Genomic DNA, 7,800 nt, shown 5'->3' on the forward strand with positions numbered 1-7,800 from the left:
GGACAGGCTTTTCCTGATTCCACGTCCTGGGTTGTTCTTCCCCGGTGTCTTGGGGATGACACTAGGCAGTAAATAGGAACTCTCTGCTTCTTTCTTGCCTGTGAGCTGTCTGATTGGGACTCTTCCTGTTAATCCTGTTTTATTGTCACACTCACAAGGTCTGAAGTGCTGCTCTCTTTCCCATGGTCTCTAAGATTATTAACCAGGTTAGGAAGGAATCAGTGACCCTGACCGGTAACAGCCGTTTCCTAATGATTATCCACAAGGGCGGTTCAGACACTCTCCTCACTTCATCATTAACGACCATAAATAAAACATAAAAGATACAGAACTACAGCAACAACAATAACTTCCATTTATAGGGCGCCTTTAACAAAGTAAAATGTCACAAGTTGCAGGAGGGTTACAGACAAATTTGACACAAGAACAGAGTAAATAGGAGCAGGAGTATACCACACAGCCCGTCCAGCCCGCTCCGCTATTTCATATGGTCAGGGCCAGGATTCCCTTCCCGCCATCCGAAGAGTTGGTGGTGAACACATTCCCGCCAACTCCCACTGCCCCCCAGCCATTTCACTCTGGGATGAGCGTCAATTGGCTGCAGGTGGAATTTCCGCCCTTCACTGGGAGGAAGTCCCGCCTCAGAGAGCTGCTGGCTATTCTGATTGGTCGAGAGCTCTCTGGTCCCTGAGGCTAGAGTAGTGGAAAGGACCGGGACTGGAAGTAGCTCCCAGAGCCTCAATCCCAAAATTCCAGCAACAGGTAATTTCTGGGGGCCTCAGGCCCGGTGGGGGGCGGCCTTGCAGCTACCGGGCTTAAGGGGTGAGGGCAAAGTTTTTCTTTATTGGTTCATGGGGTGTGGGTGTCCCAGGAAAGAAAGAATTTATTGCCCATCTGTAATTGCCCCTGAACAGAGTAACTGACTACGCCACTTCCGAAGGCATTTAAGAGCCAACCACATTACTCTGGAGTAATGTAGGAGTTTGGATCCACATGTAGACAAGACCAGGTAAGGATGACGTATGAGAGATTTCCTTCCCTAAAGGACATTCGTGCACAAGATGGGTCTTTACAACAATTGACATTGGTTTCATAGTCACCATCACTGAGACTAGTTTCTATTCCAGAATTTGTGTAAGTAAATTCAAACTCCACCAGCTGCTGTGGTGGACTTGAACCCGAATCCCCAGAGCAGTAGCCTAGGAATAAGGATTACTAGTCCAGCGACAATACCACTACAGCACCATACCCACTCCTGATGGAGGAACCTTCACTCCGCCCCCATCCCTCGCCCAAGGCCTGAACTGGATCATTGTCGGGCTTCCTCCAGACTCGAGAAGTCCTCCCGCCAGATTAAAAATTGAGGCTGGGCAGGAAAGGGCCGTTAAGGGAATATATTTAAAAGGAAATTGATAGATCTCTGGACTCTAAAGATGCCAAGTGTTCTGGGGAGAGAGCGGGAGGATGGCGTTGAGAGAGAGTATCAGCCATGATCATACTGAATGGCGGAGCAGGCTCGAAGGGCCGAATGACCCAGTCCTGCTCCTATTTCCTATGTTTCTCAATTGGGGCAGGTGTGGGCAGCCCATCTGAGACCTCGTCCACACCAGCATTAAATTGCTGAGAGATCGGGCAGGCGTGAATGCAGTGGGAAGCCTATCTGTTATACTGGCCGCTCAACCAGCCACCCCCTTCGGCCCCCTTCCCCCGCCCGGCCAACCACCGACAAACCAGCCAGACACAGAGCATCAAATTCAGGCCTCTTTTATTGCAGCTCACAAGCTCTGTGAAGCTTCACCCGCTTTTACTCTTATTGGTCTAACAAGGTTGAAGGTTTTCTCTACCAGTGCAAACTAACTGTTTTAGTTTTATTTTCAGTAATATTACAGGCATTTAGAAATGTGCCTGATGAAAGAGCAAAAAAAAACTTTTGAGCAAAGCTGAGAAAAGTACCTATAGGATTGGAAAAAAACAAAGATTAAAATCGTTTTTGGTTTGTCTTTTACCTGATTGCAAAAAGTTGACACAGTTGTGCACATTTGGCAATCTTTGCTCCACCCTTTTGAAAAGAAGCAGAGAAGTTCACCCTTTCCACTGACAGCACAGTGATTATTGAACTAAAAACTTTCCCTTTTAAACATTTGGCTTCATCCCATTTGTTATCTTACAGGACAAACTTTGTGAACAGGAGATATGGGAGTTATCCCTAAACTGATTGCAAACACTTCTGTCTCTGAAATAAAACACCGCATTATGTGAATATTATTGGACGATAACTTCCTCCAGGTCTCATGCATGAGAGAGAAGAGTAATTAATGGGATGTCCCACTTAGAATATAGGAGCGAAATAACACCAACAAATAGAAATGAACAACTCTTCCTGGCTATAGTTGAATGGAATATATCAATCCGTTTTGATCTCTGTACATTTTAATAAAAGTCAGGAAAGGGGAGATGAAACTAGTAAGTTGAAGTTGATGAAACTAGCTTTATCTTGAGGTCTTTGTGTCTTTGCCTCTGAATGATTTAAGGAAACTCCTTTTGATAGTCTGCCCGCTCCCTCGGGCATTGCAGCACACGAGGGAGATAAGCAAATATCTACAGGCAGATGCCACCCCCTCCTCCCAACACCCCCTTGCCCCTGAACAACTTCCGGTAAGATTACCTAAGAGTGAAGAGTGGCTTGTATTACATGGCATGATATTGGCATTTCGGTATGCGTGTGCAGATATGATATGTTAATGTGCAGTTACTAACATGTGGAAATGTATGATGCTCCTGCACTGAAGAATGGGCCCCAGACTTGCTCAGATACTTGGCAACAGAACCACATGAATGGATTAATGTGATCAGTAGCGTGATAAAACATTATAAATCACCAAGGCATAAAATAGATATTCCACAGAAAAAATGACTTTAGAAGAATCAGGGTACAATTAAACACACCGGTATCTACCAGGAGGAGGAAAATTTAAATGAAAAGGGATTTTGATTTAGAAAATATCCACAAGGTGGATGCAGCTGAAGACAGCTGGAGAACATTTAAAGTCCATGCATAAACTTCTGTTTGAACTTTAAGTACTTAGGACATTCCAATAATTTAGAATTGTGTGAGGTGATGTGCAGGTGGAGAGGATGAATCAAAGTCAATAGTTACCACATTTTACTGGAAAAGGTTTTAAATGTATTCTTGGGGGCAGCTCAAAGGTTTGTGTTGTTGATTTTGATAATTTTAATACCTTTAGTATGTTATCTACAGTTTGTAATCAAGTAATTAGGAAAAGAAGGTTATAGGTTAGAAATAGATGGATTAACCAGAAATCTGTTTGTGAGAGGGCTAATTGTTGGGAGGGCTAATTTTTCGAAGAGGTGACCAGGTGTGCAGATGAGAGCAATGCAATTGACGTAGTCTATCTGGACTTCAACAAAGCTTTCAGATTTCTTCCAGTTGTTCTATTTAGGCCTCTCTCTCTCTCTCTGTCTGTCTGAATTTAGTTCCTGAAATGTTCACTGGCTATTGTTCTTATGATCAAAAAATTGCCGTCAGTGTTCCAGCTCAGAATGGGATTATTAAGGAGCGGAATAGGGTCAGTTTATGAGCTCGGTGCAGGGATCAGTTCCCCTCTGACAGCGCTGACCCACTGACTGTGCGGCGATCCCTCATTCCCAAAACTCTGACAGTGAAGCGATCCCTCATTCCTGACCCACTGACTGTGCAGCGCTCCTGTTTTCCTGACGCTTTGAAAGTGCAGCGGTCCCTCATTTCTGGCCTACTGTGAGTGCAGCTCTCTCTCTGTTTTGACCATATGACAAAATAGCGCTGCCTTATTCCTGACCCTCTGACAGTGCAGCGTTCCCTCATGCCTAACCATCTGACACTGCAATGCTTGATCAGTCCTGACCCTCCGACAGTGCAGCACTCCTCCAGTCGTTTCTCTAAGATTGCAGCACTCCCTCCATCCTGACTCATTAACTGTGCGGTGCTCCCTCATTCTAGAGCCTCGGACAATGAAACGCTCGCTCATTCCTGACCCTCCGACTGTGCAGCGCTCACTCAATCCTGAGCCTCTGACAGTGCAGCAGTGCTGCAGCCGTGACTCTCTGACATTGCAGCGCTCTCATTTTCCTGATCCCCTGACAATTCAGCACAACCTCATTCCTGAGCCTCTGAGAGTGCAGCGTTCCCTCATGCCTAACCCTCTGACAGTGCAGCACTCGATCAGTCCTTACCCACTCTCAGTGTCGTGCTCTCTGAGTCCTCACCCACTGACAGCACAGCATTCCATCGGTTTTGACCCTCTGAAAGCATACTGCTCCCTTATTCCTGACCCTCTGAAACTGCAGAGTTCCCTCATGCGTAACCCTCTGACAGTGCAGCGCTCGTTCAGTCCTGACCCTCTGACAGTGCTGCGCTCCCCGAGTCCTCACCCACTGACAGGACAGGGCTCCTTCAGTCGTGAGAATCTCACAGTGCAACACTGCCTCAGCCCTGACCTTCCGACAGTGCAGCGCTCCCTCAGTCCTGACAGTCTGACAGTGCAGCACTCTCTCAATACTGACCATCTATCTGTGCAGTGCTCCCTCAGTCCAAACTCTCTGACAGTGCAGCACTCACTCAGCCTGAAGCTTTGACAGTGAAACGCTGCTGCATTCCTGACGCTCGACAGTGCAGCGTTCCTTAGCCCTGTCACTCTTACATTGCAGAGCTACGCCAATCCCTGCCATCTGACAGTTTAGCGCTGCCACAATCCACATCCTCTGGCAATGAAGTGCTCCTTCAGTCCTGACGCTCCGACAGTGCAGTGCTCCGCCAGCCTTGACCCGTGTCAGTGCAGAGCTCCTTCAACACTGATCTTTTGACAGTACAGTGTTGTCTCAGTCATTCCCTCCTGACAATACAGCACCCCCTGTTTCCTGTCCGTCTGACAAAGCAGAGCTCCCTCATGCCCTAACCTGTCACAGTGCAGCGCTCGATCAGTCCACCCTCTGACAGTTCAGCATTCCCCCATTCATGACCCCCTGACAGTGCATCGCTCCAACAGACCTGACCATATGATGCTGTAGTGTCACCTCAGGCTTAGCCTCTGACCGTGCGGCGCCCCTCATTGCTAACCCCCTGAAAATGTAGCGCTCCCTCAGCCCTTAACATCTGACAGTGCAGTGCTCTTTCGGTCCTAACCATCTGACATTGAACGACTCTCTTACGCCTCACCCACTGACAGTGCAGCTCACTATCAATGCTGAACATATGGCAACACAGCGCTCCCTCAATCCTCATGCACTGACAGTGTAGCGCTCCCTCAGTCCAAACCCTCTGACAGTGAAGCACTCCCTGATTCATGGTCCTCAGACAATGTAACGCTCCATCAGCCCTGTCCCTCTGGCAGTGCAGCGTTCCTTCAGTCCTGAACATCTGACAGTGCAGCGCTCTCTCAGTCCTGAACATCTAGCAACGCAGTTCTCCCTCCATTCTCACACACAGTGCAGGGCTCCCTCAGTCAAAATCCTCTGACAGTGCAGCAATCCCTCAGTCCTGGTCCTCAGACAAGGTACCGCTCCCTCAGCCTGTCCCTCTGAAAATGCAGTGCTCCTTCAGGCCTGACCCGCTGACAATGCAGCCCTCCCTCAGAGCTGACCCACCGACAGTGCAGCGCTCCACCAGTCATTACCCAATGAGTATGCAGCAGGCCCTCCGTCCCCACCCATTGACTTTGCAGAACTCTCTCAGTTCTGACCCACTGACTGTGCGGCGCTCCCTCATTCCTGACCCACTGACTGTGCGGCGCTCCCACGTTCCTGAACCTCTGACAGTGAGGCGCTCCCTCATTCCTGAGCCTCTGACAGTGCGGCGCTCCCTCATTCCTGACCCACTGACTGTGCGGAGCTCCCTCATTCCTGACCCACTGACTGTGCGGCGCTCCCTCGTTCCCAAACCTCTGACAGTGAGGCGCTCCCTCATTCCTGACCCACTGACTATGCAATGCTCCCTCAAACCTGACTCTCTGACAGTGCAGCAGTATTGCCGTCCTGATTCTCTGACATTGCAGCGCTGCCTCAATCCTGATCCTTTGACAATGCAGCTGAACTGCAGTCCTCATCTCTGACAGAGCAGCGCCCCCGTATTCCTGACCCCTCACAATTCGGCACTACCTCAGTCCTGACCATCAGACAGTGTCCGACAGGCCTCCTCCTGGAACACCAGGGTTTTATGATTCACGAGTCTCATTTCTACACGGACTGGGAGATTAGAAAACGGCTCAAGACGCGAAGGTCATGAGTGATTCCGGGCAGTTCCCCCATGCTTTGTACCGACTATTGTGCCTGATGTTTTGTACTGGCATGTAACAAGGTTACACGTGTCCAGCTGTGGTGACCGAGGGTCTAAGTTGTTGTACATGAGAGTTGTCCATGGGGTTCGGTGTGAATGCTCAAACACTGCCCGCCGCCTCCATGATTGAAATGATTATCTTCTTCTACCAGCTTCTTAACTAGAGAATGCATTTCATTTAATCCATTGGCACAAAGCTTGGAAATACAAATAAGTTATCCAGATCAGTTGAATAATGTTGATTTGTTAGATACTGAAGAAACTTCTAAAGCCGGTGAACAACATGGTCAGAAATAGGATGAAATGTATTTTAATAGAGAACCAGGTTGGGAGGAAAAGCAGCGCCTTCAGCTCATGTACGTTAATGGGATTTGATTTCATTCAGTTTTATCTGTGTAAAGCGACCGCAATAGGGCTCGAATCTACATTCTCCTCATAACGTTGCATGATAAACGGAGCTTAAAAGCCGAATCTATTCGGCCTTGAGACAAGCCAAACCTCCAGCAAACAATTGTGAATAAATGTTATCGATACATTCAAGATCCTGACTCACAATGTAAGTAGCGCACTTTGACCCCGAGTCCTCATCCACTCCTGAAGCTGAATTCTGACTGTTTTCTATGAATCTTGTTTCTTATTGTGTTGTTTTAACAGGAAAACACGATGTTCACATTGGGAAAGCAGCAGACACCGCAAGGCAGGAAGTTGAGGAAATGTTTTCAATTTCACAAGAACAATTTATTTTCGCCGTAGTAGAAATACAGTCAATATAAATTAGAACAGGGGCGTTAATTGAACTCGAGTTAGGACAGGAAACATGGGTTCGGTTTTTTACTTTTCTAGCCAATAACCGAATAACGGCCCAAACAGATAGAACCGCCTTCTTCAGTTCTTCCCTGAATTCAGTTTGTGTAGCTGCATGAAGACACGTGTTTGTACAGGGACACAAAAACATCAGCATCTAACCTGATTGAGGAGCGATGTATATGAAACATATATAATCGGGTCGGTAATGCACGGCTAGGTTGTGAGTTACAGAACAGACAGCGGATGTCAACCGCAACACTATAAAACTGCCTGATATAATGAACAGGTAAATAATGGATTTTCTTCCGTTTTCCACCTCTAGATCATTGTGATTCTTAGTGTTGCGAGCCCGGAGTTCCCTGCGGGCTCTGGGAGCTGTTGAATTGCATCTGATTGTCAATTGAATAACAATATGAAAACAAAAGGAAGTAAAATAGAGAAAATACTTGCGATCCCATAGTCCGCTACCCGGCAGGTGATAAAAAATAAATCCCAGCTTGGGCGGAAACCCCCGTGAACATTGTTAATGATCAGTTTGTGTTCATAGGCAAACCAGAATTGGATATTCTCCAAATAGTTCAGCACAAAGGCCGTTATTAAGGTCACTGTAGCAATTTTGACAACGCAACACTTTACTTTAACCTTCTGAAAGCACATAGATACAC

This window comes from Cetorhinus maximus, chromosome 16 (genome assembly GCF_964194155.1).
Source record: "Cetorhinus maximus chromosome 16, sCetMax3.hap1.1, whole genome shotgun sequence".
NCBI lineage: Eukaryota > Metazoa > Chordata > Chondrichthyes > Lamniformes > Cetorhinidae > Cetorhinus > Cetorhinus maximus.